The sequence below is a fragment of the Ambystoma mexicanum genome, chromosome 3q, assembly GCF_040938575.1.
Source record: "Ambystoma mexicanum isolate Mex_15411 chromosome 3q, UKY_AmexF1_1, whole genome shotgun sequence".
NCBI classification, from domain to species: domain Eukaryota; kingdom Metazoa; phylum Chordata; class Amphibia; order Caudata; family Ambystomatidae; genus Ambystoma; species Ambystoma mexicanum.
Window position 1 is genome coordinate 1,105,500,425 of NC_090926.1, and position 26,074 is coordinate 1,105,526,498.

At 39.5% G+C, this 26,074-nt stretch overlaps 11 non-coding genes across 11 annotated transcripts; all 11 read left to right on the forward strand.

Annotated features, from left to right (window-relative positions):
• The first annotated feature begins 238 nt into the window (after positions 1-238).
• TRNAR-CCG (transfer RNA arginine (anticodon CCG)) lies at positions 239-311 on the forward strand. The gene has a single exon. It is a non-coding gene; the product is annotated as a tRNA-Arg (tRNA).
• Positions 312-2,276: 1,965 nt separating this feature from the next.
• TRNAR-CCG (transfer RNA arginine (anticodon CCG)) lies at positions 2,277-2,349 on the forward strand. The gene has a single exon. It is a non-coding gene; the product is annotated as a tRNA-Arg (tRNA).
• A 1,967-nt stretch (positions 2,350-4,316) lies between these two features.
• On the forward strand, positions 4,317-4,389 carry TRNAR-CCG (transfer RNA arginine (anticodon CCG)). Its single transcript has one exon. It is a non-coding gene; the product is annotated as a tRNA-Arg (tRNA).
• Positions 4,390-6,354: 1,965 nt separating this feature from the next.
• Positions 6,355-6,427, forward strand: TRNAW-CCA (transfer RNA tryptophan (anticodon CCA)). Its single transcript has one exon. It is a non-coding gene; the product is annotated as a tRNA-Trp (tRNA).
• Positions 6,428-8,392: 1,965 nt separating this feature from the next.
• Positions 8,393-8,465, forward strand: TRNAR-CCG (transfer RNA arginine (anticodon CCG)). Its single transcript has one exon. It is a non-coding gene; the product is annotated as a tRNA-Arg (tRNA).
• A 4,005-nt stretch (positions 8,466-12,470) lies between these two features.
• Positions 12,471-12,543, forward strand: TRNAR-CCG (transfer RNA arginine (anticodon CCG)). The gene has a single exon. It is a non-coding gene; the product is annotated as a tRNA-Arg (tRNA).
• Positions 12,544-14,510: 1,967 nt separating this feature from the next.
• On the forward strand, positions 14,511-14,583 carry TRNAR-CCG (transfer RNA arginine (anticodon CCG)). Its single transcript has one exon. It is a non-coding gene; the product is annotated as a tRNA-Arg (tRNA).
• A 1,965-nt stretch (positions 14,584-16,548) lies between these two features.
• Positions 16,549-16,621, forward strand: TRNAW-CCA (transfer RNA tryptophan (anticodon CCA)). Its single transcript has one exon. It is a non-coding gene; the product is annotated as a tRNA-Trp (tRNA).
• A 1,965-nt stretch (positions 16,622-18,586) lies between these two features.
• TRNAR-CCG (transfer RNA arginine (anticodon CCG)) lies at positions 18,587-18,659 on the forward strand. Its single transcript has one exon. It is a non-coding gene; the product is annotated as a tRNA-Arg (tRNA).
• Positions 18,660-20,624: 1,965 nt separating this feature from the next.
• TRNAR-CCG (transfer RNA arginine (anticodon CCG)) lies at positions 20,625-20,697 on the forward strand. The gene has a single exon. It is a non-coding gene; the product is annotated as a tRNA-Arg (tRNA).
• Positions 20,698-24,702: 4,005 nt separating this feature from the next.
• TRNAR-CCG (transfer RNA arginine (anticodon CCG)) lies at positions 24,703-24,775 on the forward strand. The gene has a single exon. It is a non-coding gene; the product is annotated as a tRNA-Arg (tRNA).
• The last annotated feature ends 1,299 nt before the right edge of the window (positions 24,776-26,074 follow it).

Consider the following 26,074-nt stretch of genomic DNA (forward strand, 5'->3'; position numbering starts at 1 on the left):
ATCAAAAGTGTTCAATATGAATTGCGGAAGGGTTTGTGTTGCAGGAGTTGTTCCTTTCTTTACCTTCGCTCACTGGACCATCATATGCAAGGTGTGTTTTCCAAACTCACAGACTTGCTTTACATGTTGACTGTGTTTTTTTCATGTTCTTGTTGTTTTTGCCATGGGGTGTTTATTCTGTGTGTGAATTGGTGTTCAGATGGTCTATTATGGTCAGATCAGTGCTTTTCCATCAAGTGGCCCTGTGGCCTAATGGATAAGGCATCACCCTCCGAAGCTGGGGATTGTGGGTTCAAGTCCCACCTGGGTCGTCAATTATTTTTAATTTTGATCTTAATTAAATATGAACGAATTTCAACATATATTAACATAAAGATGATTAAAAGGTCTCATCAATGAAAATCATCACACTCATTTCATTCACCTTGTCAATACTGATGTATTACCGCGACACTATGCAGTAAAGACACGTGAATCTTGTCCTGTCTTCATAGAGCTGCCTTGCAACTGTGACATATCACTTAATATTTTGCTTCTCAGGGAGTATAGCAGCAGAGAAACATATACTGCTCATTCAATTCCTTATGAGGGCCCCAGCATTTAAGATGTTACTCTTAAGTGAGCTCCCCTGTAGCCACCAATTGCTGAAAAGTGTCTTCCTCAGGTGCCATCTCAACTGTGAAGAGAATCCTCCTAAGCTAGCCTCCTTGCAGTGACATGGCACTGAGAATCATTTTCCTCAGTGAGAATCTCTGCAGTGAAAAAGTTTCTCTTAAGGGATTGTCTCTGTCGTGGAATGTTACAGGAAGTCCTCTTGGTTGGGTAGTGTCCCTGGTTTGTAGATCATCCTTTTATAGAGCTGCACTGCACTCACATGTTACTGAACAGCACCTTCCTCTGCAAGAATACTAGCAGTAGAAAATATAGTCTTATGAGAATGAAGCCTGCTGTAAGAGCACCCGAAATAGCCCTACTGCCAGTGTCTCTGCAGAAAGTGGACACTGAGTTGAAACTACTTTCTTGAATTGATTGCACAGTTAAGTACCCTTGTTGCTCGGCACTGTTGCCATTATGGAATCGGAGCGATTGAGAAAGACAACGGTCCGTACTGTAGAATAGAATCCTGTTGTGCTCTTTTTAGTGACCAATCGACACCAGTGTACCAGGAATACATAAACATGATAAAACAGGAAGAAAAGTGATGAATTCAAATGTAATGCATTTTATTTAGAAAAGTCCACAAAACCTGCACCATTCAAAACTTGCAGTGAGTGATTAATAAGAGGATCTGAAACTATGTCAAAGGAAATGAATAGGTAAGACATGAAAATCACAAAAAATCTGGTGCTCAAGATGGATATTGTGTCAAGTGTCATGCCCATGAGACTCTGTGACACATGTTTCGGAAAATATCTGGCTTCAACAGGTGAAGGATTACTTGAAAAGTCAAGCAAGTTAGCAAGGATGTTCCAACCTAGAAGAGGGCATTGCAGTGTGAGGGCATCATAGAAGTCATCATTAGAGACAATGAATACATTATCACTAAGTCAATGACCTCCTAGTTATTATCTTTACCAAGTGGGTGGCCGTGAGACAGTGATCACCACAGATAGGAAGTCAGAGATGTCAGGTGAAATGAAAATATGCCAGGCAAGAAATCTAGTTTGTAGAAATCATCAATTTTTGAGACAGAGTAAGAAAAATGCTGGAACTCTAGAATAGTGTCCATAATGGAAAAATCTTACAGCAATTCTTAAATTTTGTAAAGTGCGAATGCCAAGAATATAACACACAGTGCATCGAATTTACGCATTTGGCCAATCCAAAGCAGTTGCTAAGGATTGGTGCATGTCAGGACTATTTGTCCCTATTTTGAGTTCATCTTCATTTCCATCTGTAGAAAGTACCAGTATATACACATTTTTTAGAAGACAAAACATCAGAAGCCGAACTAAAAGCTATTTCAGTGCATATAAATCAAAATGCTATAAATAAGGATGGCGAGGAGTAGCAACCACCGCACTGTATACTCTCTTCAATCAAAAGTGTTCAATATGAATTGCGGAAGGGTTTGTGTTGCAGGAGTTGTTCCTTTCTTTACCTTCGCTCACTGGACCATCATATGCAAGGTGTGTTTTCCAAACTCACAGACTTGCTTTACATGTTGACTGTGTTTTTTTCATGTTTTTGTTGTTTTTGCCATGGGGTGTTTATTCTGTGTGTGAATTGGTGTTCAGCTGGTCTATTATGGTCAGATCAGTGCATTTCCATCAAGTGGCCCTGTGGCCTAATGGATAAGGCATCAGCCTCCGAAGCTGGGGATTGTGGGTTCAAGTCCCACCTGGGTCGTCAATTATTTTTAATTTTGATCTTAATTAAATATGAACGAATTTCAACATATATTAACATAAAGATGATTAAAAGGTCTCATCAATGAAAATCATCACACTCATTTCATTCACCTTGCCAATACTGATGTATTACCGCGACACTATGCAGTAAAGACACGTGAATCTTGTCCTGTCTTCATAGAGCCGCCTTGCAACTGTGACATATCACTTAATATTTTGCTTCTCAGGGAGTATAGCAGCAGAGAAATATATACTGCTCATTCAATTCCTTATGAGGGCCCCAGCATTTAAGATGTTACTCTTAAGTGAGCTCCCCTGTAGCCACCAATTGCTGAAAAGTGTCTTCCTCAGGTGCCATCTCAACTGTGAAGAGAATCCTCCTAAGCTAGCCTCCTTGCAGTGACATGGCACTGAGAATCATTTTCCTCAGTGAGAATCTCTGCAGTGAAAAAGTTTCTCTTAAGGGATTGTCTCTGTCGTGGAATGTTACAGGAAGTCCTCTTGGTTGGGTAGTGTCCCTGGATTGTAGATCATCCTTTTATAGAGCTGCACTGCACTCACATGTTACTGAACAGCACCTTCCTCTGCAAGAATACTAGCAGTAGAAAATATAGTCTTATGAGAATGAAGCCTGCTGTAAGAGCACCCGAAATAGCCCTATTGCCAGGGTCTCTGCAGAAAGTGGACACTGAGTTGAAACTACTTTCTTGAATTGATTGCACAGTTAAGTACACTTGTTGCTCGGCACTGTTGCCATTATGGAATCGGAGCAATTGAGAAAGACAACGGTCCGTACTGTAGAATAGAATCCTGTTGTGCTCTTTTTAGTGACCAATCGACACCAGTGTACCAGGAATACATAAACATGATAAAACAGGAAGAAAAGTGATGAATTCAAATGTAATGCATTTTATTTAGAAAAGTCCGCAAAAAATGCACCATTCAAAACTTGCAGTGAGTGATTAATAAGAGGATCTGAAACTATGTCAAAGGAAATGAATAGGTAAGACATGAAAATCACAAAAAATCTGGTGCTCAAGATGGATATTGTGTCAAGTGTCATGCCCATGAGACTCTGTGACACATGTTTCGGAAAATATCTGGCTTCAACAGGTGAAGGATTACTTGAAAAGTCACGCAAATTAGCAAGGATGTTCCAACCTAGAAGAGGGCATTGCAGTGTGAGGGCATCATAGAAGTCATCATTAGAGACAATGAATACATTATCACTAAGTCAATGACCTCCTAGTTATTATCTTTACCAAGTGGGTGGCCGTGAGACAGTGATCACCACAGATAGGAAGTCAGAGATGTCAGGTGAAATGAAAATATGCCAGGCAAGAAATCTAGTTTGTAGAAATCATCAATTTTTGAGACAGAGTAAGAAAAATGCTGGAACTCTAGAATAGTGTCCATAATGGAAAAAACTTACAGCAATTCTTAAATTTTGTAAAGTGCGAATGCCAAGAATATAACACACAGTGCATCGAATTTACGCATTTGGCCAATCCAAAGCAGTTGCTAAGGATTGGTGTATGTCAGGACTATTTGTCCCTATTTTCAGTTCATCTTCATTTCCATCTGTAGAAAGTACCAGTATATACACATTTTTTAGAAGACAAAACATCAGAAGCCAAACTAAAAGCTATTTCAGTGCATATAAATCAAAATACTATAAATAAGGATGGCGAGGAGTAGCAACCACCGCACTGTATACTCTCTTCAATCAAAAGTGTTCAATATGAATTGCGGAAGGGTTTGTGTTGCAGGAGTTGTTCCTTTCTTTACCTTCGCTCACTGGACCTTCATATGCAAGGTGTGTTTTCCAAACTCACAGACTTGCTCTACATGTTGACTGTGTTTTTTTTTCATGTTTTTGTTGTTTTTGCCATGGGGTGTTTATTCTGTGTTTGAATTGGTGTTCAGTTGGTCTATTATGGTCAGATCAGTGCTTTTCTATCAAGTGGCCCTGTGGCCTAATGGATAAGGCATCAGCCTCCGAAGCTGGGGATTGTGGGTTTAAGTCCCACCTGGGTCGTCAATTATTTTTAATTTTGATCTTAATTAAATATGAACGAATTTCAACATATATTAACATAAAGATGATTAAAAGGTCTCATCAATGAAAATCATCACACTCATTTCATTCACCTTGTCAATACTGATGTATTACCGCGACACTATGCAGTAAAGACACGTGAATCTTGTCCTGTCTTCATAGAGCTGCCTTGCAACTGTGACATATCACTTAATATTTTGCTTCTCAGGGAGTATAGCAGCAGAGAAACATATACTGCTCATTCAATTCCTTATGAGGGCCCCAGCATTTAAGATGTTACTCTTAAGTGAGCTCCCCTGTAGCCACCAATTGCTGAAAAGTGTCTTCCTCAGGTGCCATCTCAACTGTGAAGAGAATCCTCCTAAGCTAGCCTCCTTGCAGTGACATGTCACTGAGAATCATTTTCCTCAGTGAGAATCTCTGCAGTGAAAAAGTTTCTCTTAAGGGATTGTCTCTGTCGTGGAATGTTACAGGAAGTCCTCTTGGTTGGGTAGTGTCCCTGGATTGTAGATCATCCTTTTATAGAGCTGCACTGCACTCACATGTTACTGAACAGCACCTTCCTCTGCAAGAATACTAGCATTAGAAAATATAGTCTTATGAGAATGAAGCCTGCTGTAAGAGCACCCGAAATAGCCCTACTGCCAGTGTCTCTGCAGAAAGTGGACACTGAGTTGAAACTACTTTCTTGAATTGATTGCACAGTTAAGTACACTTGTTGCTCGGCACTGTTGCCATTATGGAATCGGAGCAATTGAGAAAGACAACGGTCCGTACTGTAGAATAGAATCCTGTTGTGCTCTTTTTAGTGACCAATCGACACCAGTGTACCAGGAATACATAAACATGATAAAACAGGAAGAAAAGTGATGAATTCAAATGTAATGCATTTTATTTAGAAAAGTCCGCAAAAAATGCACCATTCAAAACTTGCAGTGAGTGATTAATAAGAGGATCTGAAACTATGTCAAAGGAAATGAATAGGTAAGACATGAAAATCACAAAAAATCTGGTGCTCAAGATGGATATTGTGTCAAGTGTCATGCCCATGAGACTCTGTGACACATGTTTCGGAAAATATCTGGCTTCAACAGGTGAAGGATTACTTGAAAAGTCAAGCAAATTAGCAAGGATGTTCCAACCTAGAAGAGGGCATTGCAGTGTGAGGGCATCATAGAAGTCATCATTAGAGACAATGAATACATTATCACTAAGTCAATGACCTCCTAGTTATTATCTTTACCAAGTGGGTGGCCGTGAGACAGTGATCACCACAGATAGGAAGTCAGAGATGTCAGGTGAAATGAAAATATGCCAGGCAAGAAATCTAGTTTGTAGAAATCATCAATTTTTGAGACAGAGTAAGAAAAATGCTGGAACTCTAGAATAGTGTCCATAATGGAAAAATCTTACAGCAATTCTTAAATTTTGTAAAGTGCGAATGCCAAGAATATAACACACAGTGCATCGAATTTACGCATTTGGCCAATCCAAAGCAGTTGCTAAGGATTGGTGCATGTCAGGACTATTTGTCCCTATTTTGAGTTCATCTTCATTTCCATCTGTAGAAAGTACCAGTATATACACATTTTTTAGAAGACAAAACATCAGAAGCCGAACTAAAAGCTATTTCAGTGCATATAAATCAAAATACTATAAATAAGGATGGCGAGGAGTAGCAACCACCGCACTGTATACTCTCTTCAATCAAAAGTGTTCAATATGAATTGCGGAAGGGTTTGTGTTGCAGGAGTTGTTCCTTTCTTTACCTTCGCTCACTGGACCATCATATGCAAGGTGTGTTTTCCAAACTCACAGACTTGCTTTACATGTTGACTGTGTTTTTTTCATGTTTTTGTTGTTTTTGCCATGGGGTGTTTATTCTGTGTGTGAATTGGTGTTCAGATGGTCTATTATGGTCAGATCAGTGCTTTTCCATCAAGTGGCCCTGTGGCCTAATGGATAAGGCATCAGCCTCCAAAGCTGGGGATTGTGGGTTCAAGTCCCACCTGGGTCGTCAATTATTTTTAATTTTGATCTTAATTAAATATGAACGAATTTCAACATATATTAACATAAAGATGATTAAAAGGTCTAATCAATGAAAATCATCACACTCATTTCATACACCTTGTCAATACTGATGTATTGCCGCGACACTATGCAGTAAAGACACGTGAATCTTGTCCTGTCTTCATAGAGCTGCCTTGCAACTGTGACATATCACTTAATATTTTGCTTCTCAGGGAGTATAGCAGCAGAGAAACATATACTGCTCATTCAATTCCTTATGAGGGCCCCAGCATTTAAGATGTTACTCTTAAGTGAGCTCCCCTGTAGCCACCAATTGCTGAAAAGTGTCTTCCTCAGGTGCCATCTCAACTGTGAAGAGAATCCTCCTAAGCTAGCCTCCTTGCAGTGACATGGCACTGAGAATCATTTTCCTCAGTGAGAATCTCTGCAGTGAAAAAGTTTCTCTTAAGGGATTGTCTCTGTCGTGGAATGTTACAGGAAGTCCTCTTGGTTGGGTAGTGTCCCTGGATTGTAGATCATCCTTTTATAGAGCTGCACTGCACTCACATGTTACTGAACAGCACCTTCCTCTGCAAGAATACTAGCATTAGAAAATATAGTGTTATGAGAATGAAGCCTGCTGTAAGAGCACCCGAATTAGCCCTATTGCCAGTGTCTCTGCAGAAAGTGGACACTGAGTTGAAACTACTTTCTTGAATTGATTGCACAGTTAAGTACCCTTGTTGCTCGGCACTGTTGCCATTATGGAATCGGAGCAATTGAGAAAGACAACGGTCCGTACTGTAGAATAGAATCCTGTTGTGCTCTTTTTAGTGACCAATCGACACTAGTGTACTAGGAATACATAAACATGATAAAACCGGAAGAAAAGTGATGAATTCAAATGTAATGCATTTTATTTAGAAAAGTCCACAAAACCTGCACCATTCAAAACTTGCAGTGAGTGATTAATAAGAGGATCTGAAACTATGTCAAAGGAAATGAATAGGTAAGACATGAAAATCACAAAAAATCTGGTGCTCAAGATGGATATTGTGTCAAGTGTCATGCCCATGAGACTCTGTGACACATGTTTTGGAAAATATCTGGCTTCAACAGGTGAAGGATTACTTGAAAAGTCAAGCAAGTTAGCAAGGATGTTCCAACCTAGAAGAGGGCATTGCAGTGTGAGGGCATCATAGAAGTCATCATTAGAGACAATGAATACATTATCACTAAGTCAATGACCTCCTAGTTATTATCTTTACCAAGTGGGTGGCCGTGAGACAGTGATCACCACAGATAGGAAGTCAGAGATGTCAGGTGAAATGAAAATATGCCAGGCAAGAAATCTAGTTTGTAGAAATCATCAATTTTTGAGACAGAGTAAGAAAAATGCTGGAACTCTAGAATAGTGTCCATAATGGAAAAATCTTACAGCAATTCTTAAATTTTGTAAAGTGCGAATGCCAAGAATATAACACACAGTGCATCGAATTTACGCATTTGGCCAATCCAAAGCAGTTGCTAAGGATTGGTGCATGTCAGGACTATTTGTCCCTATTTTGAGTTCATCTTCATTTCCATCTGTAGAAAGTACCAGTATATACACATTTTTTAGAAGACAAAACATCAGAAGCCGAACTAAAAGCTATTTCAGTGCATATAAATCAAAATACTATAAATAAGGATGGCGAGGAGTAGCAACCACCGCACTGTATACTCTCTTCAATCAAAAGTGTTCAATATGAATTGCGGAAGGGTTTGTGTTGCAGGAGTTGTTCCTTTCTTTACCTTCGCTCACTGGACCATCATATGCAAGGTGTGTTTTCCAAACTCACAGACTTGCTTTACATGTTGACTGTGTTTTTTTCATGTTCTTGTTGTTTTTGCCATGGGGTGTTTATTCTGTGTGTGAATTGGTGTTCAGATGGTCTATTATGGTCAGATCAGTGCTTTTCCATCAAGTGGCCCTGTGGCCTAATGGATAAGGCATCACCCTCCGAAGCTGGGGATTGTGGGTTCAAGTCCCACCTGGGTCGTCAATTATTTTTAATTTTGATCTTAATTAAATATGAACGAATTTCAACATATATTAACATAAAGATGATTAAAAGGTCTCATCAATGAAAATCATCACACTCATTTCATTCACCTTGTCAATACTGATGTATTACCGCGACACTATGCAGTAAAGACACGTGAATCTTGTCCTGTCTTCATAGAGCTGCCTTGCAACTGTGACATATCACTTAATATTTTGCTTCTCAGGGAGTATAGCAGCAGAGAAACATATACTGCTCATTCAATTCCTTATGAGGGCCCCAGCATTTAAGATGTTACTCTTAAGTGAGCTCCCCTGTAGCCACCAATTGCTGAAAAGTGTCTTCCTCAGGTGCCATCTCAACTGTGAAGAGAATCCTCCTAAGCTAGCCTCCTTGCAGTGACATGGCACTGAGAATCATTTTCCTCAGTGAGAATCTCTGCAGTGAAAAAGTTTCTCTTAAGGGATTGTCTCTGTCGTGGAATGTTACAGGAAGTCCTCTTGGTTGGGTAGTGTCCCTGGTTTGTAGATCATCCTTTTATAGAGCTGCACTGCACTCACATGTTACTGAACAGCACCTTCCTCTGCAAGAATACTAGCAGTAGAAAATATAGTCTTATGAGAATGAAGCCCGCTGTAAGAGCACCCGAAATAGCCCTACTGCCAGTGTCTCTGCAGAAAGTGGACACTGAGTTGAAACTACTTTCTTGAATTGATTGCACAGTTAAGTACCCTTGTTGCTCGGCACTGTTGCCATTATGGAATCGGAGCGATTGAGAAAGACAACGGTCCGTACTGTAGAATAGAATCCTGTTGTGCTCTTTTTAGTGACCAATCGACACCAGTGTACCAGGAATACATAAACATGATAAAACAGGAAGAAAAGTGATGAATTCAAATGTAATGCATTTTATTTAGAAAAGTCCACAAAACCTGCACCATTCAAAACTTGCAGTGAGTGATTAATAAGAGGATCTGAAACTATGTCAAAGGAAATGAATAGGTAAGACATGAAAATCACAAAAAATCTGGTGCTCAAGATGGATATTGTGTCAAGTGTCATGCCCATGAGACTCTGTGACACATGTTTCGGAAAATATCTGGCTTCAACAGGTGAAGGATTACTTGAAAAGTCAAGCAAGTTAGCAAGGATGTTCCAACCTAGAAGAGGGCATTGCAGTGTGAGGGCATCATAGAAGTCATCATTAGAGACAATGAATACATTATCACTAAGTCAATGACCTCCTAGTTATTATCTTTACCAAGTGGGTGGCCGTGAGACAGTGATCACCACAGATAGGAAGTCAGAGATGTCAGGTGAAATGAAAATATGCCAGGCAAGAAATCTAGTTTGTAGAAATCATCAATTTTTGAGACAGAGTAAGAAAAATGCTGGAACTCTAGAATAGTGTCCATAATGGAAAAATCTTACAGCAATTCTTAAATTTTGTAAAGTGCGAATGCCAAGAATATAACACACAGTGCATCGAATTTACGCATTTGGCCAATCCAAAGCAGTTGCTAAGGATTGGTGTATGTCAGGACTATTTGTCCCTATTTTGAGTTCATCTTCATTTCCATCTATAGAAAGTACCAGTACATACAAATTTTTTAGAAGACAAAACATCAGAAGCCAAACTAAAAGCTATTTCAGTGCATATAAATCAAAATACTATAAATAAGGATGGCGAGGAGTAGCAACCACCGCACTGTATACTCTCTTCAATCAAAAGTGTTCAATATGAATTGCGGAAGGGTTTGTGTTGCAGGAGTTGTTCCTTTCTTTACCTTCGCTCACTGGACCTTCATATGCAAGGTGTGTTTTCCAAACTCACAGACTTGCTCTACATGTTGACTGTGTTTTTTTTTCATGTTTTTGTTGTTTTTGCCATGGGGTGTTTATTCTGTGTTTGAATTGGTGTTCAGTTGGTCTATTATGGTCAGATCAGTGCTTTTCTATCAAGTGGCCCTGTGGCCTAATGAATAAGGCATCAGCCTCCGAAGCTGGGGATTGTGGGTTTAAGTCCCACCTGGGTCGTCAATTATTTTTAATTTTGATCTTAATTAAATATGAACGAATTTCAACATATATTAACATAAAGATGATTAAAAGGTCTCATCAATGAAAATCATCACACTCATTTCATTCACCTTGTCAATACTGATGTATTACCGCGACACTATGCAGTAAAGACACGTGAATCTTGTCCTGTCTTCATAGAGCTGCCTTGCAACTGTGACATATCACTTAATATTTTGCTTCTCAGGGAGTATAGCAGCAGAGAAACATATACTGCTCATTCAATTCCTTATGAGGGCCCCAGCATTTAAGATGTTACTCTTAAGTGAGCTCCCCTGTAGCCACCAATTGCTGAAAAGTGTCTTCCTCAGGTGCCATGTCAACTGTGAAGAGAATCCTCCTAAGCTAGCCTCCTTGCAGTGACATGTCACTGAGAATCATTTTCCTCAGTGAGAATCTCTGCAGTGAAAAAGTTTCTCTTAAGGGATTGTCTCTGTAGTGGAATGTTACAGGAAGTCCTCTTGGTTGGGTAGTGTCCCTGGATTGTAGATCATCCTTTTATAGAGCTGCACTGCACTCACATGTTACTGAACAGCACCTTCCTCTGCAAGAATACTAGCAGTAGAAAATATAGTCTTATGAGAATGAAGCCTGCTGTAAGAGCACCCGAATTAGCCCTATTGCCAGTGTCTCTGCAGAAAGTGGACACTGAGTTGAAACTACTTTCTTGAATTGATTGCACAGTTAAGTACCCTTGTTGCTCGGCACTGTTGCCATTATGGAATCGGAGCAATTGAGAAAGACAACGGTCCGTACTGTAGAATAGAATCCTGTTGTGATCTTTTTAGTGACCAATCGACACTAGTGTACTAGGAATACATAAACATGATAAAACCGGAAGAAAAGTGATGAATTCAAATGTAATGCATTTTATTTAGAAAAGTCCACAAAACCTGCACCATTCAAAACTTGCAGTGAGTGATTAATAAGAGGATCTGAAACTATGTCAAAGGAAATGAATAGGTAAGACATGAAAATCACAAAAAATCTGGTGCTCAAGATGGATATTGTGTCAAGTGTCATGCCCATGAGACTCTGTGACACATGTTTCGGAAAATATCTGGCTTCAACAGGTGAAGGATTACTTGAAAAGTCAAGCAAATTAGCAAGGATGTTCCAACCTAGAAGAGGGCATTGCAGTGTGAGGGCATCATAGAAGTCATCATTAGAGACAATGAATACATTATCACTAAGTCAATGACCTCCTAGTTATTATCTTTACCAAGTGGGTGGCCGTGAGACAGTGATCACCACAGATAGGAAGTCAGAGATGTCAGGTGAAATGAAAATATGCCAGGCAAGAAATCTAGTTTGTAGAAATCATCAATTTTTGAGACAGAGTAAGAAAAATGCTGGAACTCTAGAATAGTGTCCATAATGGAAAAATCTTACAGCAATTCTTAAATTTTGTAAAGTGCGAATGCCAAGAATATAACACACAGTGCATCGAATTTACGCATTTGGCCAATCCAAAGCAGTTGCTAAGGATTGGTGCATGTCAGGACTATTTGTCCCTATTTTGAGTTCATCTTCATTTCCATCTGTAGAAAGTACCAGTATATACACATTTTTTAGAAGACAAAACATCAGAAGCCGAACTAAAAGCTATTTCAGTGCATATAAATCAAAATGCTATAAATAAGGATGGCGAGGAGTAGCAACCACCGCACTGTATACTCTCTTCAATCAAAAGTGTTCAATATGAATTGCGGAAGGGTTTGTGTTGCAGGAGTTGTTCCTTTCTTTACCTTCGCTCACTGGACCATCATATGCAAGGTGTGTTTTCCAAACTCACAGACTTGCTTTACATGTTGACTGTGTTTTTTTCATGTTTTTGTTGTTTTTGCCATGGGGTGTTTATTCTGTGTGTGAATTGGTGTTCAGCTGGTCTATTATGGTCAGATCAGTGCATTTCCATCAAGTGGCCCTGTGGCCTAATGGATAAGGCATCAGCCTCCGAAGCTGGGGATTGTGGGTTCAAGTCCCACCTGGGTCGTCAATTATTTTTAATTTTGATCTTAATTAAATATGAACGAATTTCAACATATATTAACATAAAGATGATTAAAAGGTCTCATCAATGAAAATCATCACACTCATTTCATTCACCTTGCCAATACTGATGTATTACCGCGACACTATGCAGTAAAGACACGTGAATCTTGTCCTGTCTTCATAGAGCCGCCTTGCAACTGTGACATATCACTTAATATTTTGCTTCTCAGGGAGTATAGCAGCAGAGAAATATATACTGCTCATTCAATTCCTTATGAGGGCCCCAGCATTTAAGATGTTACTCTTAAGTGAGCTCCCCTGTAGCCACCAATTGCTGAAAAGTGTCTTCCTCAGGTGCCATCTCAACTGTGAAGAGAATCCTCCTAAGCTAGCCTCCTTGCAGTGACATGGCACTGAGAATCATTTTCCTCAGTGAGAATCTCTGCAGTGAAAAAGTTTCTCTTAAGGGATTGTCTCTGTCGTGGAATGTTACAGGAAGTCCTCTTGGTTGGGTAGTGTCCCTGGATTGTAGATCATCCTTTTATAGAGCTGCACTGCACTCACATGTTACTGAACAGCACCTTCCTCTGCAAGAATACTAGCAGTAGAAAATATAGTCTTATGAGAATGAAGCCTGCTGTAAGAGCACCCGAAATAGCCCTATTGCCAGGGTCTCTGCAGAAAGTGGACACTGAGTTGAAACTACTTTCTTGAATTGATTGCACAGTTAAGTACACTTGTTGCTCGGCACTGTTGCCATTATGGAATCGGAGCAATTGAGAAAGACAACGGTCCGTACTGTAGAATAGAATCCTGTTGTGCTCTTTTTAGTGACCAATCGACACCAGTGTACCAGGAATACATAAACATGATAAAACAGGAAGAAAAGTGATGAATTCAAATGTAATGCATTTTATTTAGAAAAGTCCGCAAAAAATGCACCATTCAAAACTTGCAGTGAGTGATTAATAAGAGGATCTGAAACTATGTCAAAGGAAATGAATAGGTAAGACATGAAAATCACAAAAAATCTGGTGCTCAAGATGGATATTGTGTCAAGTGTCATGCCCATGAGACTCTGTGACACATGTTTCGGAAAATATCTGGCTTCAACAGGTGAAGGATTACTTGAAAAGTCACGCAAATTAGCAAGGATGTTCCAACCTAGAAGAGGGCATTGCAGTGTGAGGGCATCATAGAAGTCATCATTAGAGACAATGAATACATTATCACTAAGTCAATGACCTCCTAGTTATTATCTTTACCAAGTGGGTGGCCGTGAGACAGTGATCACCACAGATAGGAAGTCAGAGATGTCAGGTGAAATGAAAATATGCCAGGCAAGAAATCTAGTTTGTAGAAATCATCAATTTTTGAGACAGAGTAAGAAAAATGCTGGAACTCTAGAATAGTGTCCATAATGGAAAAAACTTACAGCAATTCTTAAATTTTGTAAAGTGCGAATGCCAAGAATATAACACACAGTGCATCGAATTTACGCATTTGGCCAATCCAAAGCAGTTGCTAAGGATTGGTGTATGTCAGGACTATTTGTCCCTATTTTCAGTTCATCTTCATTTCCATCTGTAGAAAGTACCAGTATATACACATTTTTTAGAAGACAAAACATCAGAAGCCAAACTAAAAGCTATTTCAGTGCATATAAATCAAAATACTATAAATAAGGATGGCGAGGAGTAGCAACCACCGCACTGTATACTCTCTTCAATCAAAAGTGTTCAATATGAATTGCGGAAGGGTTTGTGTTGCAGGAGTTGTTCCTTTCTTTACCTTCGCTCACTGGACCTTCATATGCAAGGTGTGTTTTCCAAACTCACAGACTTGCTCTACATGTTGACTGTGTTTTTTTTTCATGTTTTTGTTGTTTTTGCCATGGGGTGTTTATTCTGTGTTTGAATTGGTGTTCAGTTGGTCTATTATGGTCAGATCAGTGCTTTTCTATCAAGTGGCCCTGTGGCCTAATGGATAAGGCATCAGCCTCCGAAGCTGGGGATTGTGGGTTTAAGTCCCACCTGGGTCGTCAATTATTTTTAATTTTGATCTTAATTAAATATGAACGAATTTCAACATATATTAACATAAAGATGATTAAAAGGTCTCATCAATGAAAATCATCACACTCATTTCATTCACCTTGTCAATACTGATGTATTACCGCGACACTATGCAGTAAAGACACGTGAATCTTGTCCTGTCTTCATAGAGCTGCCTTGCAACTGTGACATATCACTTAATATTTTGCTTCTCAGGGAGTATAGCAGCAGAGAAACATATACTGCTCATTCAATTCCTTATGAGGGCCCCAGCATTTAAGATGTTACTCTTAAGTGAGCTCCCCTGTAGCCACCAATTGCTGAAAAGTGTCTTCCTCAGGTGCCATCTCAACTGTGAAGAGAATCCTCCTAAGCTAGCCTCCTTGCAGTGACATGTCACTGAGAATCATTTTCCTCAGTGAGAATCTCTGCAGTGAAAAAGTTTCTCTTAAGGGATTGTCTCTGTCGTGGAATGTTACAGGAAGTCCTCTTGGTTGGGTAGTGTCCCTGGATTGTAGATCATCCTTTTATAGAGCTGCACTGCACTCACATGTTACTGAACAGCACCTTCCTCTGCAAGAATACTAGCATTAGAAAATATAGTCTTATGAGAATGAAGCCTGCTGTAAGAGCACCCGAAATAGCCCTACTGCCAGTGTCTCTGCAGAAAGTGGACACTGAGTTGAAACTACTTTCTTGAATTGATTGCACAGTTAAGTACACTTGTTGCTCGGCACTGTTGCCATTATGGAATCGGAGCAATTGAGAAAGACAACGGTCCGTACTGTAGAATAGAATCCTGTTGTGCTCTTTTTAGTGACCAATCGACACCAGTGTACCAGGAATACATAAACATGATAAAACAGGAAGAAAAGTGATGAATTCAAATGTAATGCATTTTATTTAGAAAAGTCCGCAAAAAATGCACCATTCAAAACTTGCAGTGAGTGATTAATAAGAGGATCTGAAACTATGTCAAAGGAAATGAATAGGTAAGACATGAAAATCACAAAAAATCTGGTGCTCAAGATGGATATTGTGTCAAGTGTCATGCCCATGAGACTCTGTGACACATGTTTCGGAAAATATCTGGCTTCAACAGGTGAAGGATTACTTGAAAAGTCAAGCAAATTAGCAAGGATGTTCCAACCTAGAAGAGGGCATTGCAGTGTGAGGGCATCATAGAAGTCATCATTAGAGACAATGAATACATTATCACTAAGTCAATGACCTCCTAGTTATTATCTTTACCAAGTGGGTGGCCGTGAGACAGTGATCACCACAGATAGGAAGTCAGAGATGTCAGGTGAAATGAAAATATGCCAGGCAAGAAATCTAGTTTGTAGAAATCATCAATTTTTGAGACAGAGTAAGAAAAATGCTGGAACTCTAGAATAGTGTCCATAATGGAAAAATCTTACAGCAATTCTTAAATTTTGTAAAGTGCGAATGCCAAGAATATAACACACAGTGCATCGAATTTACGCATTTGGCCAATCCAAAGCAGTTGCTAAGGATTGGTGCATGTCAGGACTATTTGTCCCTATTTTGAGTTCATCTTCATTTCCATCTGTAGAAAGTACCAGTATATACACATTTTTTAGAAGACAAAACATCAGAAGCCGAACTAAAAGCTATTTCAGTGCATATAAATCAAAATACTATAAATAAGGATGGCGAGGAGTAGCAACCACCGCACTGTATACTCTCTTCAATCAAAAGTGTTCAATATGAATTGCGGAAGGGTTTGTGTTGCAGGAGTTGTTCCTTTCTTTACCTTCGCTCACTGGACCATCATATGCAAGGTGTGTTTTCCAAACTCACAGACTTGCTTTACATGTTGACTGTGTTTTTTTCATGTTTTTGTTGTTTTTGCCATGGGGTGTTTATTCTGTGTGTGAATTGGTGTTCAGATGGTCTATTATGGTCAGATCAGTGCTTTTCCATCAAGTGGCCCTGTGGCCTAATGGATAAGGCATCAGCCTCCAAAGCTGGGGATTGTGGGTTCAAGTCCCACCTGGGTCGTCAATTATTTTTAATTTTGATCTTAATTAAATATGAACGAATTTCAACATATATTAACATAAAGATGATTAAAAGGTCTAATCAATGAAAATCATCACACTCATTTCATACACCTTGTCAATACTGATGTATTGCCGCGACACTATGCAGTAAAGACACGTGAATCTTGTCCTGTCTTCATAGAGCTGCCTTGCAACTGTGACATATCACTTAATATTTTGCTTCTCAGGGAGTATAGCAGCAGAGAAACATATACTGCTCATTCAATTCCTTATGAGGGCCCCAGCATTTAAGATGTTACTCTTAAGTGAGCTCCCCTGTAGCCACCAATTGCTGAAAAGTGTCTTCCTCAGGTGCCATCTCAACTGTGAAGAGAATCCTCCTAAGCTAGCCTCCTTGCAGTGACATGGCACTGAGAATCATTTTCCTCAGTGAGAATCTCTGCAGTGAAAAAGTTTCTCTTAAGGGATTGTCTCTGTCGTGGAATGTTACAGGAAGTCCTCTTGGTTGGGTAGTGTCCCTGGATTGTAGATCATCCTTTTATAGAGCTGCACTGCACTCACATGTTACTGAACAGCACCTTCCTCTGCAAGAATACTAGCAGTAGAAAATATAGTCTTATGAGAATGAAGCCCGCTGTAAGAGCACCCGAAATAGCCCTACTGCCAGTGTCTCTGCAGAAAGTGGACACTGAGTTGAAACTACTTTCTTGAATTGATTGCACAGTTAAGTACACTTGTTGCTCGGCACTGTTGCCATTATGGAATCGGAGCAATTGAGAAAGACAACGGTCCGTACTGTAGAATAGAATCCTGTTGTGCTCTTTTTAGTGACCAATCGACACCAGTGTACCAGGAATACATAAACATGATAAAACAGGAAGAAAAGTGATGAATTCAAATGTAATGCATTTTATTTAGAAAAGTCCACAAAAAATGCACCATTCAAAACTTGCAGTGAGTGATTAATAAGAGGATCTGAAACTATGTCAAAGGAAATGAATAGGTAAGACATGAAAATCACAAAAAATCTGGTGCTCAAGATGGATATTGTGTCAAGTGTCATGCCCATGAGACTCTGTGACACATGTTTCGGACAATATCTGGCTTCAACAGGTGAAGGATTACTTGAAAAGTCAAGCAAATTAGCAAGGATGTTCCAACCTAGAAGAGGGCATTGCAGTGTGAGGGCATCATAGAAGTCATCATTAGAGACAATGAATACATTATCACTAAGTCAATGACCTCCTAGTTATTATCTTTACCAAGTGGGTGGCCGTGAGACAGTGATCACCACAGATAGGAAGTCAGAGATGTCAGGTGAAATGAAAATATGCCAGGCAAGAAATCTAGTTTGTAGAAATCATCAATTTTTGAGACAGAGTAAGAAAAATGCTGGAACTCTAGAATAGTGTCCATAATGGAAAAATCTTACAGCAATTCTTAAATTTTGTAAAGTGCGAATGCCAAGAATATAACACACAGGGCATCGAATTTACGCATTTGACCAATCCAAAGCAGTTGCTAAGGATTGGTGCATGTCAGGACTATTTGTCCCTATTTTCAGTTCATCTTCATTTCCATCCGTAGAAAGTACCAGTATATACACATTTTTTAGAAGACAAAACATCAGAAGCCGAACTAAAAGCTATTTCAGTGCATATAAATCAAAATACTATAAATAAGGATGGCGAGGAGTAGCAACCACCGCACTGTATACTCTCTTCAATCAAAAGTGTTCAATATGAATTGCGGAAGGGTTTGTGTTGCAGGAGTTGTTCCTTTCTTTACCTTCGCTCACTGGACCATCATATGCAAGGTGTGTTTTCCAAACTCACAGACTTGCTTTACATGTTGACTGTGTTTTTTTCATGTTTTTGTTGTTTTTGCCATGGGGTGTTTATTCTGTGTGTGAATTGGTGTTCAGATGGTCTATTATGGTCAGATCAGTGCTTTTCCATCAAGTGGCCCTGTGGCCTAATGGATAAGGCATCAGCCTCCGAAGCTGGGAATTGTGGGTTCAAGTCCCACCTGGGTCGTCAATTATTTTTAATTTTGATCTTAATTAAATATGAACGAATTTCAACATATATTAACATAAAGATGATTAAAAGGTCTCATCAATGAAAATCATCACACTCATTTCATTCACCTTGTCAATACTGATGTATTACCGCGACACTATGCAGTAAAGACACGTGAATCTTGTCCTGTCTTCATAGAGCTGCCTTGCAACTGTGACATATCACTTAATATTTTGCTTCTCAGGGAGTATAGCAGCAGAGAAACAGATACTGCTAATTCAATTCCTTATGAGGGCCCCAGCATTTAAGATGTTACTCTTAAGTGAGCTCCCCTGTAGCCACCAATTGCTGAAAAGTGTCTTCCTCAGGTGCCATCTCAACTGTGAAGAGAATCCTCCTAAGCTAGCCTCCTTGCAGTGACATGGCACTGAGAATCATTTTCCTCAGTGAGAATCTCTGCAGTGAAAAAGTTTCTCTTAAGGGATTGTCTCTGTCGTGGAATGTTACAGGAAGTCCTCTTGGTTGGGTAGTGTCCCTGGATTGTAGATCATCCTTTTATAGAGCTGCACTGCACTCACATGTTACTGAACAGCACCTTCCTCTGCAAGAATACTAGCATTAGAAAATATAGTGTTATGAGAATGAAGCCTGCTGTAAGAGCACCCGAATTAGCCCTATTGCCAGTGTCTCTGCAGAAAGTGGACACTGAGTTGAAACTACTTTCTTGAATTGATTGCACAGTTAAGTACCCTTGTTGCTCGGCACTGTTGCCATTATGGAATCGGAGCAATTGAGAAAGACAACGGTCCGTACTGTAGAATAGAATCCTGTTGTGCTCTTTTTAGTGACCAATCGACACTAGTGTACTAGGAATACATAAACATGATAAAACCGGAAGAAAAGTGATGAATTCAAATGTAATGCATTTTATTTAGAAAAGTCCACAAAACCTGCACCATTCAAAACTTGCAGTGAGTGATTAATAAGAGGATCTGAAACTATGTCAAAGGAAATGAATAGGTAAGACATGAAAATCACAAAAAATCTGGTGCTCAAGATGGATATTGTGTCAAGTGTCATGCCCATGAGACTCTGTGACACATGTTTTGGAAAATATCTGGCTTCAACAGGTGAAGGATTACTTGAAAAGTCAAGCAAGTTAGCAAGGATGTTCCAACCTAGAAGAGGGCATTGCAGTGTGAGGGCATCATAGAAGTCATCATTAGAGACAATGAATACATTATCACTAAGTCAATGACCTCCTAGTTATTATCTTTACCAAGTGGGTGGCCGTGAGACAGTGATCACCACAGATAGGAAGTCAGAGATGTCAGGTGAAATGAAAATATGCCAGGCAAGAAATCTAGTTTGTAGAAATCATCAATTTTTGAGACAGAGTAAGAAAAATGCTGGAACTCTAGAATAGTGTCCATAATGGAAAAATCTTACAGCAATTCTTAAATTTTGTAAAGTGCGAATGCCAAGAATATAACACACAGTGCATCGAATTTACGCATTTGGCCAATCCAAAGCAGTTGCTAAGGATTGGTGCATGTCAGGACTATTTGTCCCTATTTTGAGTTCATCTTCATTTCCATCTGTAGAAAGTACCAGTATATACACATTTTTTAGAAGACAAAACATCAGAAGCCGAACTAAAAGCTATTTCAGTGCATATAAATCAAAATACTATAAATAAGGATGGCGAGGAGTAGCAACCACCGCACTGTATACTCTCTTCAATCAAAAGTGTTCAATATGAATTGCGGAAGGGTTTGTGTTGCAGGAGTTGTTCCTTTCTTTACCTTCGCTCACTGGACCATCATATGCAAGGTGTGTTTTCCAAACTCACAGACTTGCTTTACATGTTGACTGTGTTTTTTTCATGTTCTTGTTGTTTTTGCCATGGGGTGTTTATTCTGTGTGTGAATTGGTGTTCAGATGGTCTATTATGGTCAGATCAGTGCTTTTCCATCAAGTGGCCCTGTGGCCTAATGGATAAGGCATCACCCTCCGAAGCTGGGGATTGTGGGTTCAAGTCCCACCTGGGTCGTCAATTATTTTTAATTTTGATCTTAATTAAATATGAACGAATTTCAACATATATTAACATAAAGATGATTAAAAGGTCTCATCAATGAAAATCATCACACTCATTTCATTCACCTTGTCAATACTGATGTATTACCGCGACACTATGCAGTAAAGACACGTGAATCTTGTCCTGTCTTCATAGAGCTGCCTTGCAACTGTGACATATCACTTAATATTTTGCTTCTCAGGGAGTATAGCAGCAGAGAAACATATACTGCTCATTCAATTCCTTATGAGGGCCCCAGCATTTAAGATGTTACTCTTAAGTGAGCTCCCCTGTAGCCACCAATTGCTGAAAAGTGTCTTCCTCAGGTGCCATCTCAACTGTGAAGAGAATCCTCCTAAGCTAGCCTCCTTGCAGTGACATGGCACTGAGAATCATTTTCCTCAGTGAGAATCTCTGCAGTGAAAAAGTTTCTCTTAAGGGATTGTCTCTGTCGTGGAATGTTACAGGAAGTCCTCTTGGTTGGGTAGTGTCCCTGGTTTGTAGATCATCCTTTTATAGAGCTGCACTGCACTCACATGTTACTGAACAGCACCTTCCTCTGCAAGAATACTAGCAGTAGAAAATATAGTCTTATGAGAATGAAGCCCGCTGTAAGAGCACCCGAAATAGCCCTACTGCCAGTGTCTCTGCAGAAAGTGGACACTGAGTTGAAACTACTTTCTTGAATTGATTGCACAGTTAAGTACCCTTGTTGCTCGGCACTGTTGCCATTATGGAATCGGAGCGATTGAGAAAGACAACGGTCCGTACTGTAGAATAGAATCCTGTTGTGCTCTTTTTAGTGACCAATCGACACCAGTGTACCAGGAATACATAAACATGATAAAACAGGAAGAAAAGTGATGAATTCAAATGTAATGCATTTTATTTAGAAAAGTCCACAAAACCTGCACCATTCAAAACTTGCAGTGAGTGATTAATAAGAGGATCTGAAACTATGTCAAAGGAAATGAATAGGTAAGACATGAAAATCACAAAAAATCTGGTGCTCAAGATGGATATTGTGTCAAGTGTCATGCCCATGAGACTCTGTGACACATGTTTCGGAAAATATCTGGCTTCAACAGGTGAAGGATTACTTGAAAAGTCAAGCAAGTTAGCAAGGATGTTCCAACCTAGAAGAGGGCATTGCAGTGTGAGGGCATCATAGAAGTCATCATTAGAGACAATGAATACATTATCACTAAGTCAATGACCTCCTAGTTATTATCTTTACCAAGTGGGTGGCCGTGAGACAGTGATCACCACAGATAGGAAGTCAGAGATGTCAGGTGAAATGAAAATATGCCAGGCAAGAAATCTAGTTTGTAGAAATCATCAATTTTTGAGACAGAGTAAGAAAAATGCTGGAACTCTAGAATAGTGTCCATAATGGAAAAATCTTACAGCAATTCTTAAATTTTGTAAAGTGCGAATGCCAAGAATATAACACACAGTGCATCGAATTTACGCATTTGGCCAATCCAAAGCAGTTGCTAAGGATTGGTGTATGTCAGGACTATTTGTCCCTATTTTGAGTTCATCTTCATTTCCATCTATAGAAAGTACCAGTACATACAAATTTTTTAGAAGACAAAACATCAGAAGCCAAACTAAAAGCTATTTCAGTGCATATAAATCAAAATACTATAAATAAGGATGGCGAGGAGTAGCAACCACCGCACTGTATACTCTCTTCAATCAAAAGTGTTCAATATGAATTGCGGAAGGGTTTGTGTTGCAGGAGTTGTTCCTTTCTTTACCTTCGCTCACTGGACCTTCATATGCAAGGTGTGTTTTCCAAACTCACAGACTTGCTCTACATGTTGACTGTGTTTTTTTTTCATGTTTTTGTTGTTTTTGCCATGGGGTGTTTATTCTGTGTTTGAATTGGTGTTCAGTTGGTCTATTATGGTCAGATCAGTGCTTTTCTATCAAGTGGCCCTGTGGCCTAATGGATAAGGCATCAGCCTCCGAAGCTAGGGATTGTGGGTTTAAGTCCCACCTGGGTCGTCAATTATTTTTAATTTTGATCTTAATTAAATATGAACGAATTTCAACATATATTAACATAAAGATGATTAAAAGGTCTCATCAATGAAAATCATCACACTCATTTCATTCACCTTGTCAATACTGATGTATTACCGCGACACTATGCAGTAAAGACACGTGAATCTTGTCCTGTCTTCATAGAGCTGCCTTGCAACTGTGACATATCACTTAATATTTTGCTTCTCAGGGAGTATAGCAGCAGAGAAACATATACTGCTCATTCAATTCCTTATGAGGGCCCCAGCATTTAAGATGTTACTCTTAAGTGAGCTCCCCTGTAGCCACCAATTGCTGAAAAGTGTCTTCCTCAGGTGCCATGTCAACTGTGAAGAGAATCCTCCTAAGCTAGCCTCCTTGCAGTGACATGTCACTGAGAATCATTTTCCTCAGTGAGAATCTCTGCAGTGAAAAAGTTTCTCTTAAGGGATTGTCTCTGTAGTGGAATGTTACAGGAAGTCCTCTTGGTTGGGTAGTGTCCCTGGATTGTAGATCATCCTTTTATAGAGCTGCACTGCACTCACATGTTACTGAACAGCACCTTCCTCTGCAAGAATACTAGCAGTAGAAAATATAGTCTTATGAGAATGAAGCCTGCTGTAAGAGCACCCGAATTAGCCCTATTGCCAGTGTCTCTGCAGAAAGTGGACACTGAGTTGAAACTACTTTCTTGAATTGATTGCACAGTTAAGTACCCTTGTTGCTCGGCACTGTTGCCATTATGGAATCGGAGCAATTGAGAAAGACAACGGTCCGTACTGTAGAATAGAATCCTGTTGTGATCTTTTTAGTGACCAATCGACACTAGTGTACTAGGAATACATAAACATGATAAAACCGGAAGAAAAGTGATGAATTCAAATGTAATGCATTTTATTTAGAAAAGTCCACAAAACCTGCACCATTCAAAACTTGCAGTGAGTGATTAATAAGAGGATCTGAAACTATGTCAAAGGAAATGAATAGGTAAGACATGAAAATCACAAAAAATCTGGTGCTCAAGATGGATATTGTGTCAAGTGTCATGCCCATGAGACTCTGTGACACATGTTTCGGAAAATATCTGGCTTCAACAGGTGAAGGATTACTTGAAAAGTCAAGCAAATTAGCAAGGATGTTCCAACCTAGAAGAGGGCATTGCAGTGTGAGGGCATCATAGAAGTCATCATTAGAGACAATGAATACATTATCACTAAGTCAATGACCTCCTAGTTATTATCTTTACCAAGTGGGTGGCCGTGAGACAGTGATCACCACAGATAGGAAGTCAGAGATGTCAGGTGAAATGAAAATATGCCAGGCAAGAAATCTAGTTTGTAGAAATCATCAATTTTTGAGACAGAGTAAGAAAAATGCTGGAACTCTAGAATAGTGTCCATAATGGAAAAATCTTACAGCAATTCTTAAATTTTGTAAAGTGCGAATGCCAAGAATATAACACACAGTGCATCGAATTTACGCATTTGGCCAATCCAAAGCAGTTGCTAAGGATTGGTGCATGTCAGGACTATTTGTCCCTATTTTGAGTTCATCTTCATTTCCATCTGTAGAAAGTACCAGTATATACACATTTTTTAGAAGACAAAACATCAGAAGCCGAACTAAAAGCTATTTCAGTGCATATAAATCAAAATGCTATAAATAAGGATGGCGAGGAGTAGCAACCACCGCACTGTATACTCTCTTCAATCAAAAGTGTTCAATATGAATTGCGGAAGGGTTTGTGTTGCAGGAGTTGTTCCTTTCTTTACCTTCGCTCACTGGACCATCATATGCAAGGTGTGTTTTCCAAACTCACAGACTTGCTTTACATGTTGACTGTGTTTTTTTCATGTTTTTGTTGTTTTTGCCATGGGGTGTTTATTCTGTGTGTGAATTGGTGTTCAGCTGGTCTATTATGGTCAGATCAGTGCATTTCCATCAAGTGGCCCTGTGGCCTAATGGATAAGGCATCAGCCTCCGAAGCTGGGGATTGTGGGTTCAAGTCCCACCTGGGTCGTCAATTATTTTTAATTTTGATCTTAATTAAATATGAACGAATTTCAACATATATTAACATAAAGATGATTAAAAGGTCTCATCAATGAAAATCATCACACTCATTTCATTCACCTTGTCAATACTGATGTATTACCGCGACACTATGCAGTAAAGACACGTGAATCTTGTCCTGTCTTCATAGAGCCGCCTTGCAACTGTGACATATCACTTAATATTTTGCTTCTCAGGGAGTATAGCAGCAGAGAAATATATACTGCTCATTCAATTCCTTATGAGGGCCCCAGCATTTAAGATGTTACTCTTAAGTGAGCTCCCCTGTAGCCACCAATTGCTGAAAAGTGTCTTCCTCAGGTGCCATCTCAACTGTGAAGAGAATCCTCCTAAGCTAGCCTCCTTGCAGTGACATGGCACTGAGAATCATTTTCCTCAGTGAGAATCTCTGCAGTGAAAAAGTTTCTCTTAAGGGATTGTCTCTGTCGTGGAATGTTACAGGAAGTCCTCTTGGTTGGGTAGTGTCCCTGGATTGTAGATCATCCTTTTATAGAGCTGCACTGCACTCACATGTTACTGAACAGCACCTTCCTCTGCAAGAATACTAGCAGTAGAAAATATAGTCTTATGAGAATGAAGCCTGCTGTAAGAGCACCCGAAATAGCCCTATTGCCAGGGTCTCTGCAGAAAGTGGACACTGAGTTGAAACTACTTTCTTGAATTGATTGCACAGTTAAGTACACTTGTTGCTCGGCACTGTTGCCATTATGGAATCGGAGCAATTGAGAAAGACAACGGTCCGTACTGTAGAATAGAATCCTGTTGTGCTCTTTTTAGTGACCAATCGACACCAGTGTACCAGGAATACATAAACATGATAAAACAGGAAGAAAAGTGATGAATTCAAATGTAATGCATTTTATTTAGAAAAGTCCGCAAAAAATGCACCATTCAAAACTTGCAGTGAGTGATTAATAAGAGGATCTGAAACTATGTCAAAGGAAATGAATAGGTAAGACATGAAAATCACAAAAAATCTGGTGCTCAAGATGGATATTGTGTCAAGTGTCATGCCCATGAGACTCTGTGACACATGTTTCGGAAAATATCTGGCTTCAACAGGTGAAGGATTACTTGAAAAGTCACGCAAATTAGCAAGGATGTTCCAACCTAGAAGAGGGCATTGCAGTGTGAGGGCATCATAGAAGTCATCATTAGAGACAATGAATACATTATCACTAAGTCAATGACCTCCTAGTTATTATCTTTACCAAGTGGGTGGCCGTGAGACAGTGATCACCACAGA